Source organism: Pan paniscus, chromosome X, assembly GCF_029289425.2.
Source record: "Pan paniscus chromosome X, NHGRI_mPanPan1-v2.0_pri, whole genome shotgun sequence".
NCBI classification, from domain to species: domain Eukaryota; kingdom Metazoa; phylum Chordata; class Mammalia; order Primates; family Hominidae; genus Pan; species Pan paniscus.
The window spans coordinates 79,246,002-79,261,235 of NC_073272.2; positions in this window are offsets into that span (position 1 = coordinate 79,246,002).

Here is a 15,234-nt window from a genome sequence, read left to right on the forward strand (position 1 = left end):
GCCTAGCTACCAATTGTTTAGGGCGTGAAACGAGTAATCAAAAGATTTATAGCCTAAAGTGGAGAGAAACTTTCTGAAACCTGGCAAATAAAAAATCTTACAAAATTCATAAAATCTGCTTATATGTGTCTATATGTCTATATGTTTATATGTGTCATGTTCATCTGATGTTTCACTAACAAATTATAGAAAATAGTTCTAATCAATTGGCTTAAAGAAAAATAAGCACTTAATCCAATACTTTATTAGGAAAATAGATGCTAACTCAAATGCCTTTTAGTTTATGTGACTTTAGTAATCTTTGGTAAATAAAACCAGTTTCAAAATTCTCTTTGGTAATTTAAAATCTTAGTCATATTGTCTTAAATTAAGTAATCCTAGGTTTTTCACTCGCTGGGAACTCAGACTATTAAGAGTTAGAACAATAGTTAATATACGTAATTAAAACTACTATTTATAAGAGAAAAAATTTCTACATACAGAGTGTATAAAGCAAGATGCATTTCTAGTAAAGATTATAAAAAACAAGAGGTTGTGGTTTTTACAAAAGGTAAAGTGATTTTGACAAGTTTGGAGACTATTTAAAGTTGGCTTCAAAATGAAAGAAATATGATATAGATAAAACTAAATGGATACAAACAGAAAGAATAAAATGGTAGGAAATAGAAGCTTTTTATTCCTGGGTAGGCATGTTTTCGCCTATGGTATGGAACTGCAGCTGGGATCCATTCAGTTACTAAAAGTAAAAGATACCAGTGGAATTTATTTATTTTTAGTAAGAAACAGCATTTTATTTAAAATGTTATTAGTAGATTTCTTAAAGATGTAAATAATTGAAGTAAATTTAGTTAATATTACTTGTATTAATTTACATTTTGTCCTCAATCATGATACCTATTTTAGGTGGGTATGCAATTCCCATTGGACAGGGGTTTTAACTCAATATTTTAAACATAATATCCTTTGGCTTATCAATTCTATGAAGATATTGATAAATGGGATGAAAATCTGTTATTGCTTTGTAGTTAATTTGCATTTTATGCTTTAATGATTTTAAATTATTTTCTTTATATTGGTGTTACACTTTTTATTTATTATGATGCTTTCAGACATGTACATTTCTCTGCTTTGTCGGTTGATATGAGCATGTATTTTATTAGTTATTTAAAATCTTTAAACACCTCTTATTTTCAGCTATTTTGTCTCTCCCACTTATTTAAATTTTTTATTAAAAATTCCATAAGACATAGCTCCTTTATTTTATTTTCAATTTACTTTTTCCTCAATTTTAATTTGCCACTCATTTTTCTCCCTGTTGTGACATTTGTGTATTTATTGTACCTCATTTTTTCACTCATATTTTAGTTCATACTTTTCCTTTGCTTATATTTCTCTAATTTTTAAAAACATTTTTACAACAAAAATCACAGAATACCAGTGGAATTCAGAGAGCACACCTGGGAAATTGGTCCATTAGATGCATAAAAAATGAAAATAAGGAAAAGCAAAATATTAAATTCCTTAGTTATTGTTATCTATAATAGCTAAAATTAAAATAAAAGAGTGCTGTGTTGGGCCTGAATTAACAAAGCTCAGAAGTGAGTCTGTCTGATTGCAAATTACTAGCCCCAAAGCTACCCACAAAGAGGAATATTATGCCAGGGCAACAAAAATGTACCCCTGAGACCTGTGCTTACCAAGAAGGTAGTCAACATGAGGGAATAACAAAACCAAATAACTTTTGAAACCAGAGGAAGGAATTTTTTTCATTTTTAGACCAGTATCATCAGCTTCCTGAGGAATCTGTACTAAAAAGGATTGTAGAAGTAAATTATTTGGAAGTAGTGTATTTGGTTTTAAATGTCGCAGAGTGGATAAAATAGGTTTGGTTTGATGCAGGAAACACAGCTCACTATTAAACAAATCACAGGCTAATATGTAATCCAGACACAAAGACGGGCATTTCTAAGAAGACAGCCAGCCTAGTGAACTGGATAGAAGCCATTATAAGATCAATTTACCTTGCAGATGAGGACTGTCCAACTCCACCTATAAATGCCAAGTGGAACATCCCAGATAAAACATCTAATATGCTTCATATGTAAGCCATGGGGGACTGAAATTATGATGATATAAATATTCACCCACTGAATATGGTCATTAACTTGGTGATGAGAAATGCTTTAATTAAGAGGGCCCCTTCCACCTGGGTACCCAATGTGATACTACTATTTTTCTCAAATAACCATTAATATAAAGTCTTATCAAACTTGCTGTCACAGATTTTTCATATGGGTCTTGCAAATACTAATAAAACATTTGGTTATTTAACAAGAGCATGGAGAAAGGCAAAAGGGAGAGCCAAAGCACTCTCCTGAATGTGACAGCAGAGTAAAAGTTTCCACTGACCATCCTCCCTACAATAGGATCAATTTTAAAACTACCTAAACAGGAAAAAACAAAAAACAAAAAACACCTTCATAAGAATCAAAAATTAGGTGAGCTTTCATAGAACCTGTCTTTAACTTAATATCACAGAAAGAGGCACTGAAGAGAGTGAAAAGAAAAAAAAAATCTTGAATTGCCAACAAATCCCCTCTCATGACCAGCAGTGGTGGCATGGTGATAAGAATGTCTGTGGGTGCTAGGGAAGAAAGAGCACAGCAGTTTTGAGGCATTGAAATCAGCGCTTTCCTAATAGAGCACCAGGTAAAAGTGGACCAAACTCAGCCAATGTCCATGCATGAAGGAAGTACTTAAACCAACCCTAGCCATAGGGGAATCACCATTCTCAGCAGTCAGAACTTAAGTTTCTGCAAGCCTTACCACTGAGGGCTAAAGGGCTATGAGTCTCTAAGTAAAATTTAAGGAAAGTATAGGCCACCAGAACTGCAAATCTTAGGCAAGTCCTAGTGCTGAAGTGAGACCTGTCACAGTGTACTGGGGTTCATGTGATCTACTGAGACTCCAGCTGCGTTGGCTAAGTGAATGCTGGCATCGCCCTCCCCCTAACCCCAGGATGCACAGCTCACAGCTCCAAAAGAGACCCCTTTCTTTCACTTGAGGAGAGGGGAGGAAAGGGAAAAGTAGGAAGAATTTTATCTCAAGTCTTGAATACCAGCTCAGCCACAGCAAAATAGGCCATTGGTTAGAGTCACGAGGCCCCTATTCAAGGCCCTAGCTCCTGTATGATAACGTCACTAGACACACCCTACCCTGAAAGGGAACCCACTACCCTGAAGAAAGGGACCAAGATCTGACAGTATTTATCATCTGCTAACTGAAGAACCCTTGTGCCATGAATAACCAGCAGTAATACCCAGGTAATACACCAAAGGCCTTGGGTGAGTTTCTGGGACTTGATGGATTCAGGTGAGATTAATAATATTTCCAGCCATGCTGACTGTGAGGTGAAACTACATCTGCTGGGAAAAACTGAGGGAAAAGTAAACAGGAGTTTGTCTTGCACTGTAGGTACAGGTGGAGCCACAGGAAGATAGATCACCAAAAAGGCTCTTAAGGTTCCTGATTCCAGGACTTGACATTTGGATGGCATTTCTGGACCTGCCTTGGCCCAGAGTGAAGACACTGCTGTAGAGGGTGAGTGCCAGACCAGGCAGCATTCACCACAATCTGACTTAAGAGCCCTAGGTGTTTAATGAAACATCAGTGGTAGTCTGGGAGTACTTCTCATGGTGTGTGGTGGTAATGACTATAAAGTGAGGCTCCTCTGCTTTTGGAAAGAAGAAAGAATAGTGAGAAGGACTGAATCCTGTAGTTTTAGTATAATATTTATATATTTAGTAAGATATAATTAGAAACAAAAAAGTTAAAAAGAGCATGGATAAAGTTAATACATAGAGTTTTTATTAGTTTTCTGTTTGTTTATGCAAACAGTGTTAGTTCTTATAAAGTTAAAAAATGTGATGCAAGACAGTATTTGCAACCCTCACGGTAACCTCAAAGCAAAAATCCCATGAGAGATACACACACAAAATAGTAAAAAACTAAATTATCTCACCAGAAAAAATCACCCACACTAAAAAGAAAACAGGAAGGAAATAAAGAAGAAAGAGACCACAAGCTAACCAGAAAATAAGTAGCAAAATGCTAGGCATAAGTTCATTACTTATCAAAAATAACACTGAATATAAATGAATTGAACACTAATCAAAAGACATAGAGTGATGAAATGGATGAAAAAACAAGACACATTTATCTGTTGCCTACAAGAAACACACTTCACCTATAACAATGTATATAGACTAAAAATAAATCAATACAAAGAGATATTTCATCCTAAAGAAAAACAAAAAAGAGCAGAAGTACCTCTACTTCTATCAGACAAAACAGATTTCAAGATAAAAACTATCAGAAGAGATAAGGAATGTCACTACATAATAATAAAGGGTCAATTTAGCAAAATAATATAATTTTAAATATGTATGCACTAACACTGGAGCACCTAGATATATAAAACAAATATTATTACAACCGAGAGAGATAGGCAACAATAAAATAATAGCTGGAAACTTCAACATCCCATTTTTAACATTGGACAGATCTCTCAGACAGAAAATCAACAAAGAAACATTGGACTTAAACTGCACTATACAGCAAGTGGAATCAATATATATTTACAGAAAATTTTATCCAACTGCTAAAGTATACACATTCTATCCCTTGGCATATGGATCATTCTAAAAATATACCATATTTGAGGACACAAAATGAGTCTTAAAACTCAAAAACATTGAAATAGTATCAGGTATCTTCTCTGACTACAATGGAATAAAACTAGAAATTGAAAACAAAACAAATTTTGGAATCTATAGAAATACATGGAAATTAAACAATATGCTCCTAAATGAGTGGTGGGTAAATAAAGAAATTAAGAAGGAAATTGAAAAAATTCTTGAAACAAATTATAATTAAAGTACAATATACCAAAACCTATGGGATACAGCAAAAGCAGTACTGAGAGAAAATGTTAAGGCTATAAGTGCCAACATCAAAAAAAAAAAAAGAAAAAAATTCAAATAAACATTCTGATGATGCATCTTAAGGAATTAGAAAAGCAGAAGCAATCCAAACCAAAAATTGGTGGAAGAGAATAAACAATAACAACACAAAAAATTAATAAAAATAAATTAAAGAAAACAATATAAAAGATCCATGAAATAAGAAGTTGTATTTTTATTGTTATACAATATTGACAAACCTTTAGCCAGACCAATTAAGAAAAAAAGAGAAGATAAAAGTGATTAAAATCAGAAAAAAAATGAGACATTACAATTGATACTGCAGAAATTAAAAGGATTATTAGTGGCTACTGTGAGCAAGTATATTCCAATAAATTGAAAAACCTAGAAGAAATGGACTAATTTCTAGACACATACAACTTACCAAGATTGAACTTGGAAGAAATTCAAAACATGAACAGACCAGTAACAAGTAATGAGATCAAAGCAATAATAAAATCTTTCCCAGTAAAGCAAAGCCCAGGACCTGATTTCCTCACTGCTGAATTCTACCAAATGTTTAAAGAAGAACTAGTACAAATTCCACTGAAACTAATCCAAAAAACAGAGGAGGAAATAAGTTCAAAATCATTCTATAAATCCAATATTTCTCTCATACCAAAACCAGACAAAGACACATCAATAAAATAAAACTACAGGCCAATATCTGTGATGAATACTGTTGCAAAAATTCTCAACAAAATAGTATCAAACAGAATTCAATAATACATTAGAAAAATCATTAATCGTGACCAAGTGGTATTTATCCCTGGGATGCAAGGATGACTCAATATATGCAAATTAATCAATGTGATACACTATATCTGTGGAATAAAGGATGAAAACCATACAATCATTTTAATCAATGCTGAGAAAGCATTTGGTAAAATTTAACATTCTTTCATTAAAAAAATCCCTCGAAAACTGGGTATAGAAGTAACATATCTCAACATAATAAAAGCCATATATAACAGACCCACAGCCAATATCATACTCAATGGGGAAAATGGAAAGCCTTTCCTTTAAGATCTAAAACATGACAAGAATGCCCACTTTCACTACTGTTACTCAACATAGTACTGGAAATCCTAGCTAGAGCAATCAGATAAGATGAAGAAATAAAGGCATCCAAACTGGAAATGAAAGAAGTAAAATCATTTTTCTTTCCAGATGATATAATCTTATATTTGAAAATAACTTAAAGACTCCACACACACACACACACACAAAACCATTAGAACCAATGAACAAATTCTGCAAAGTTGCAGATAAAAATCAGCAAACAAAAATAAGTAGCGTTTTTATATGCCAACAGTGAACAACCAGAAAATGAAATAAAAAATGTAATCCCATTTACAATAGCCAGATGTAAAATTAAATATTGAGGAATTAACCAAAGAAGTGAAACTTCCTTATACTAAAAACTATAAAACATTGATGAAAGTAGTTGAAAAGGACACCCAAAATTGAAAAATATTCTATCTTCATGGATTGGAAGAATCAATATTATTAAAATGTCCATACTATCCAAAGCAATCTATAGATTCAATGCAATCCCGATTAAAATACCAGGCACATTCTTCACAGAAATAGAAAAGGACATTTCTAAAATTTAAATGGAATTACAAAAGACCCAGAATAGTCAAAGCTATCCTAAGGGGGAAAATAAAGCTGAAGGAATTACAATACCTGACATCAAATTATTCTACTGAGCTATAGTAACTAAAAAGCATGGTACTGGCATAAAAAGAGACAAACAGACCAATGGAAAAGAATAGAGAACCATGAAACAAATCCACACACCTACAGTGAATTCATTTTTGAGAAAAGTGTAAAGAACATACACTGGGGAAAATATAGTCTCTTCGATAAATGGTGCCAGGAAAACTGAATATTTGTATGCAGAAGAATAAAGCTAGATGTTTGTCTCTCACCATATACAAAAATCAAATCAAAATGAATTAAAGACTTAAATGCAAGACCACAAACTATGAAACTACTACAAGAATACTTTGGAGAAACTCTTTCGGATGTTAGTTTGGGCAAAATATGTTTGAAAAATATCCCACGACCACAGGCAATCAAAGCAAAAATGAACAAATTGAATTACAAAAGTTAAAAAGCTTCTGCACAGCAACAGATACAATTTAAAAAGTGAAAAGACAACCTAAATAATGGGAGAAAATATTTGCAAACTAGTCATCTCACAAGGGATTGATTAATAACCAGAATATATGAGGAGCTCAAACAACTCTAAAAAAAATCTAATAGTCTGATTTTTTTAGAAAAGTGAGCAGAAGATTAAAATAGATATTTCTCAAAAGAAATAAAATGGTGCACAAGCAGTTGAAAAGGTGCTCAGTATCACTGATCATCAGAGAAATGCAAATCAAAACTACAATGAGATATTATCTCAACCTAGTTAAAATGACTTATATCCAAAAGACAGGCAATAGCAAATGCTGTCAAGGATGTGGAGAAAAGGAATCTCTCAAACACTGTTGGTGGGAATGTAAATTGGTACAACTGCTGTGGAGAATAGTTTGGAGTTTCCTCAAAAAAGTAAAAGTCGAGCTTCCACATACTCCAGTAATTGCATTACTGGGTATATGCCCAAACAAATAAAATTATTATATTGAAGGGATATTTGCACTCTCATGTTTGTTGTAGCACTGTTTATAATAGTTAAGATTTTGGTAAGTTGCACGACGAAGTGGTTCAAACGCCCATGGTCCCCATTCCTGCCACTCTGCCTTCTCTCCCTGAGTTTGCACCCATGGCCTCATGGGGAGTTCCCTATGATCAGTTGACAAAGAAAGGGAAGACAAGGGCGTGGTTTACAGATGGCTTTGCATGATATGCAGGCACCACCCAAAGTTGGACAGCTGCAGCACTACAGCCCCTTTCTATAAGATCCCTGAAAAACAGTGGCAAAGGGAAATCTTTCCAGTGGGCAGAGCATTGAGCAGTGCACATGGTTACACAGCTTGGAAGGAGAAAAGGCCAGATGTGTGATTATATACCCATTAATGGGCTGCAGCCAATGATTTGGCTAAATGATCAGGGACTTGGAAGAAGCATGATTGGAAAATTAGTGACAAATAAATTTGGGGAGGAGGTACCTGGATGGATGTCTCTGAGTGGTCAAAAAACTGATAAGATATTTGTATTTGAGTGCTCACCAAAGGATGACATCAGCAGAGAAGTATTTTAATAATCAAGTGCATAGAATGACTTGTTCTGTGGACACCACACAAGCTCTTTCCCCAACAACTCCTCTCATCGCCCAATAGGCTCATGAACAAAATGGCCATGGTGGTAGTGATGGAAGTTATGCATGGGCTCAGCAACATGGACTTCCACTCACTAAGGGTGACCTGGCTATGGCCACTGCTGAGTGCCAGATTTGCCAGCCGCAGAGACCAACATTGAGCCCTCCATATGGCACCATTCCTCCAGATGATCAGCAAGCTACTTGGTGGCAGGATGATTATATTGGACATCTTCCATCAGGGAAGGAGCATCAGCTTGTCCTCACCAGAATAGACACTTACTCTGGATACGGGTTTCCCTATTCTGCAGGCAATGCTTCTGACAAGAGTACCATCTGTGGACTCATGGAATGCCTTATCCATCATCATCATATTCCACATAGCATTGCCTCTGACCAAGGCACTCACTTTATGGCTAAAGAAGTGAAGCAGTGGGCTTGCGCTCATGGATTTCACTGGTTTTACCATGTTCCCCATCACCCTGTAGCAGCTGGTTTGATAGAATGGTGGAATGGCCTTTTGAAGTCACAATTACAATGCCAACTAGGTGACAGTACTTTGTAGGGATAGGGCAAAGTTCCCCAGAAGGCTGTGTATGCTCTGAATCAACATCCAATATATCACCATTTCTCCCACAGCCAGAATTCACTGGTCCAGGAATCAACGGGTGGAAGTGGAAGGGTCGCCACTCACCATCACCCCCACTTTTGGTTCCTGTTCCCACGACATTAGGTTCTGCTGGTCTAGAGGTCTTAGTTCCAGAGGGAGGAATGCTGCCATAGGAGACACAACAACGTTTCCATTAAACTGGAAGTCAAGGTTGCCACCTGGACACTTTGGGCTCCTCCTACCTCTAAGTCAACAGGCTAAGAAGGGAGTTACAGTGTTGACTGGAGTGATTGACCCAGACTATCAAGATGAAATCAGTCTGCTACTCCACAATGGAGGTAAGGAAGAGTATGCGTGGGATAGAGGAGATCACTTAGGGTGTCTCTTATTATTATCATGCCCTGTGATTAAGGTAAATGGGAAACTACAACAACCCAATCTAGGCAGGACTACAAATGGCCCAGACTCTTAAAAAATAAAAGTTTTGGTTATGCCACCAGGTTAAAAACCACGACCTGCTGAGGTGCTTGCTGAAGGCAAAGGGATTACAGAATGGGTAGTAGAAGAAGGCAGTCATCAATTCCAGCTAAGACCACATGACCAGTTGCAGAAAGGAGGACTGTAATTGTCATGAGTATTTCCTCCTTATTTTGTTAAGAACATGTTTGTGCATGTATACACTTGCACTAAGAAAAATCTTCATTTTTTTCTTTTTCCTTTATCATGCGACATAAGACTTCATATCAGCTGTTAAGTGTTGTTAACTTTATGTAATCGCATTAAGGTTAAGGATTAGTGTGCTTCCACTTGCACAAAGGATAGCTGTATTTTGTTAGGCATAATTATGTTCTAATTATTTTCTTTATTTGAAGTTTATGTATGATTTCAGGAGATGTGTACGGCTTCAAGTTGACAAGGGGTGGACTTGTGATGGTTAATATTGAGTGTCAACTTGGTTGGATTGAAGGATGCAAAGTATTCTTCCTGGCTGTTTCTGTGAAGGTGTTGCCAAAGGAGATTAACATTTAAGTCAGTGGGCTGTGAGAGGCAGACCCACACTCAATCTGGGCGGGCATCATCTAATCAGCTGCCAGCATAAAAGCAGGCATGGAAAGAACAGACTTGCTGAGTCTTCTGGCCTTTTTATTTCTCCTATGCAGGATGCTTCCTTCCCTCGAACATCAGACTCAGTTCTTCAGCTTTTGGACTCTTCGACTTAACACCTGTGATTTGCCAGGGGCTCTCGGGCCTTTGGCTACAGACTGAAGGCTGCACTATCAGTTTCCCTACTTTCGAGGTTTTGGGACTCGGACTTGCTTCCTTGCTCCTAGCTTGCAGACAGGCTATCGTGTGTCTTCACCTTGTGATCGTGTGAGTCAATTTTCCTAATAAACTCCCCTTCACATATTCATTTACCCTATTAGTTCTATCCCTTTAGAGAACCCTGACTGATACACATAACCCTAGACAAATACTTGAAGGGACTGAGAATCCTGTTTTCCTGGATGTCACTTTCCAGATAAGAGCTGTGTGGTAAAAGGGAACATTTTGTGGCCTAAATGTCACAGACTCTCATTGTTCTTACAAAGCTTTAGTAGATTTTTTTAACTAACTGTTTCTCCACTTACTGCATACAGTTAAGACAATTTACAGAAGCTTTAAATTATTTGTTTGGTTTTTAAAATGATTTTACCAGTTTTGATTGTTTCTCTGGAGAGAGGATCCATACAGGTCGTTAAGCCATTGTTTTTGAAGTACTTCTAAAAACCTTTTACAGATAATCATTTAGGTACAATTGGAAAAAATTTTCATTACTTAAGCAAATATTTATTGAGTGCCCACTAAGTACCAGGCACTGTTTTAGGCACTGGAGATTGAGCATGGAAAGACAGACAAGGCTCCTAGTGGAGCTTACATTACAAGAAGGGAGAACAATAAATAAGTAAACCAATAATTACTGTTATTTTCCATAATGTTTTACCAATTCCTATCTATTGTCAACTAACTCTAATAATAGCAATGCTTATTGAGTGCCAGAGACATCTTTATGTATTCTTCTTAATCTTCTGGACAACTCCTTGAACTGGATATTATTATCAATATTTTTTATCTACATGTTACCAGTGAGGGGACAGAGAAATAGGGTAATAAGGACAGGAACTGTATCTTACTCAGTTTTGTGTCTCCAGAATCTAACATGTCGTCAAGCACACAGTAAAGCATTAAACACATTTATAAAATGAAAATAAAGTAATGCATTAGTATAATAAGCTAATAATGGGCCCCCAAATATGTCTATGTCCTAATCCCCAGAACTTATAAATATGTTAGATTACATGGAAAAGGAAAATTATAGTTGCAGATAGAATTGAGATTGCTAATCAGCTGACCTTAAGATAGGGATATTATCCTAGATTACCTGAGAGGGTCCAATGTGCTCACAGGTCGAAAATAAAAGATATAGCAAGAGAGATGGCAGTGTGAGAAAGACTAAACTCGCCATTGTTAGGTTTAAGGGTGGAGGAAGGGACCAAGGAGCCGAGAAATGTAGAAAGCCTCTGAAGTCTGAAAAAGACAAGAAATGGTTTAGTCCGGAGAGCCTTTAGAAATAAATTCAGTCTTTTCAGTCTTTTTGACATCTTGCTTTTAGCCCTACGAGCCCTGTATCGAACTTCAGAACAGTAAGATAATAAAATTGTGCTTTCTTAAACAATTTTGTGGTAATTTGTCATAGCAGCAATAAGAAACTGTACAGTTAGTGTCAGAATTCAAATTCACACCTTTGTAACTCAAAAGTCCATACTTTTTACATAATTTTGTCTTCAATATGATGGACAAAGCATCTTTAAAGTGTGTTTTATAACTCACTCCATTTCACTAGCAGTAGAGTAAAAAAAATTCGCTGACGTTTCAGACAATCATCCAATCAAAATCTCCATTCGATAAAAGTTTTTCTTCTCTAGAAAGAGTAGCCTTTTTTCATTTAACACTACTAACTAGTAACAAGGTCAACTTTCCATCATATTCCTGTTTCAGTGTCTTAATCTTACCCTGATTTATGGCCCTTTTACATATGTGTTCCAAATTCATTGACCTCTACTGCAGTATCTGGGTATTTCCACCTGAAGCCTCACATTCTTTACCTTATTTCTTGATATTTAGAGTCTCAAATTTATATACATAGTTATGTTGTAGATTTCAAAATGCTTTTTAATTTTTAGCACTGTTCTCAAAATCTATCCTCTTTCCAGGTGTAAATATAAATTCATTGCTTTTAATGGTTTTCTAATAGCTTATTTTCTACCTAAATTAACTGACCTGCAAAAGCTGGTCACAAAGGATTAGGAAACAGTTTATCTTAATCTAAGTGCTTACACCTCCTGTATTTTGTTCAATTTGGCTGTCAGTTCAGTTATATTAACCTTCTCAATTTCTTCCATGAAACATTTTAGATGCATTGGTTTACCTTGTCAAGCTATAGCCCTCTCTTCCATTATTATTCAATCTCTACAAGAAAAGCTACAGTCCACTGGTATTCTGTCCTGCCACTTTTACATCTTTACTGTTCTGGCAAAGCCTGTGCTCTTAAAGACAACAAGAACTGACAGTAGCCAGTAACATATGTTGGATAGATGGAACAAGAACTTTTTTACTGGATGCTCATAATTTAAGCTCCTTTTCTGCTAGCAGATATTTTTCTTACAGATATACTAAGCATTCCTTCAGGACTACACATTTTTGACTACTGCCTCAATATTTACCCTAAAAAGCATGTAGTTATCCTGTTTCCTTTGCCTTTCTCTATAAAGTATACATTTAAAAAGTAATTTTAACTGCTTTTATCTAACAATTTTAAGAATATTTCTACTATCCAGCAGATATTTTATAACAATCATGCCACAGAGCCCCTTATATCTTTGTTATGATCAAGTATTGCTCTTTGCCTGTGTATATAATCTTTTAAAATAATTTTCTAAAACCTTAATTCATTTGAAATGAATATGCTGGTGCTGTGATATCTTTTATTAAAGATACACTGGAATAATAGTGAGTTAATCATTACTGCAAATACATCTCTACTTATTATACACCCAGGAGAAAAAAATCAGTTTTGAAATATGACATTTTTTCTATTTTATTTAACCTTTTTCTCCTTTCCATTCACTTTAATAGATATGCTTCCCTGCCTCAGAGAGACTTATCGTAGGGCAGAAACAAGTTGCCAGAGAGGCAGCTTCCTTCTTGCGCTGTACAATTAGAGGAAGAAAATATCTGTGAAATAAACAAGTAGAGAAAGAGATTTTTCTCTATGCTGAAAGAGATATTTCTGGAGGCTTGGATCAAGCCATGCACTTTAATAAAGCTGTGCCTCTAGAAAGTGGGCCTTTCTGAGGTGTGCCTATGAAGGTAGGACCTCAGGCATCAGAGTTCAGACCTTAGCAAAAATTCCATGTCTTATACTAGGCATTGAATCACAGAGAAGATGGATTTCAAAGTCCCAGTAAGAGGATTAGCAGTAACCATGGTAAACTAGAAACTAATTGGCCCTTCCCCATTTTTGAATCTGAAAGCCAAATACGTTTCTTAAATTCTAATGTAGTCATGAAAGTGAAGAAGCCACCAAAACTGATAAAAATTGGATTTTCCATCAGTCTTGAGGGATAGAGATTTAAGTCAGAATTTGGCTGATTAAAAGGTAATCAAGATCATTTTTCTCATGCAAGTTTGTAAACTAAGATTCATAGCCACCGTATCTAGATATAGCCTTTGTTTCCCAGACTGGAGTGCAATGGCACAATCATGGCTTATTGTAGTTTTGACCTCCTGGGGTTAAGCAATCCTTCCATCTTAGCCTCCTGAGTAACTGAGACTACAGGTGCACACCACCATGCCCAGCCATTTTTTAAAATTTTTTGTAAAGATAGGAACTCATTATGTTGCCCAGGCTGGTCTTGAACTCCTGACCCCAAGCAATCCTCCCACTTTGGCCTCCCAAAACGCTGCAATTACTGTTACTGGTCATCATGCCCAGTCTATTTTTTTCTCTTGATCTAAAATAAGTATTTTATAGACAGCATATAATTGACTTTTTTATCAAATATGTGAATCTCTTTTTCTCTAATCTATATATATTTTGTTTGTTTTGTTGTTGTTGTATGTTTTATGTCTTTTTTGTTTTTTCCTTTTCTCTTTTACTGGATTATTTTGTGTTAATTATTTACAAGGGTATCATTTTAATTCTCTTGTAGCTTATTTTACTTTTTGTTATCTTATTGCTTGCCTTTGAGATTACAAATAACGTTTTATTTTATAACAATCTATTTCATGTTTATACCAATATTTAACTTAAATATTATACAACTTTGCTTCTATATATTTTGTTCTGTCCTCCACATTTGTGCTGTATTGTCATAAAATGTTACTTATTTTAAATTTATTTTTTATTATTATACTTTAAGGTTTAGGGTACATGTACACATTGTGCAGGTTAGTTACATACGTATACATGTGCCACGCTGGTGTGCTGCACCCACTAACTCGTCATCCAGCATTAGGTATATCTCCCAATGCTATGCCTCCCCACTTCCCCCACCCCACAACAGTCCCCAGACTGTGATATTCCCCTTCCTGTGTCCATGTGATCTCATTGTTCAATTCCCACCTATGAGTGAGAATATGCAGTGTTTGGTTTTTTGTCCTTGTGATAGTTTGCTGAGAATGATGGTTTCCAGCTTCATCCATGTCCCTACAAAGGACATGAACTCATCATTTTTTATGGCTGCATAGTATTCCATGGTGTATATGTGCCACATTTTCTTAATCCAGTCTATCATTGTTGGACATTTGGGTTGGTTCCAAGTCTTTGCTATTGTGAATAATGCCGCAATAAACATACGTGTGCATGTGTCTTTATAGCAGCATGATTTATAGTCCTTTGGGTATATACCCAGTAATGGGATGGCTGGGTCAAATGGTATTTCTAGTTCTAGATCCCTGGGGAATCGCCACACTGACTTCCACAATGGTTGAACTAGTTTACAGTCCCAACAACAGTGTAAAAGTGTTCCTATTTCTCCACATCCTCTCCAGCACCTGTTGTTTCCTGACTTTTTAATGACTGCCATTCTAACTGGTGTGAGATGGTATCTCATTGTGGTTTTGATTTGCATTTCTCTGATGGCCAGTGATGGTGAGCATTTTTTCATGTGTTTTTTGGCTGCATAAATGTCTTCTTTTGAGAAGTGTCTGTTCATGTCCTCTGCCCACTTTTTGATGGGGTTGTTCGTTTTTTTCTTGTAAATTTGTTTGAGTTCATTGTAGATTCTGGATAT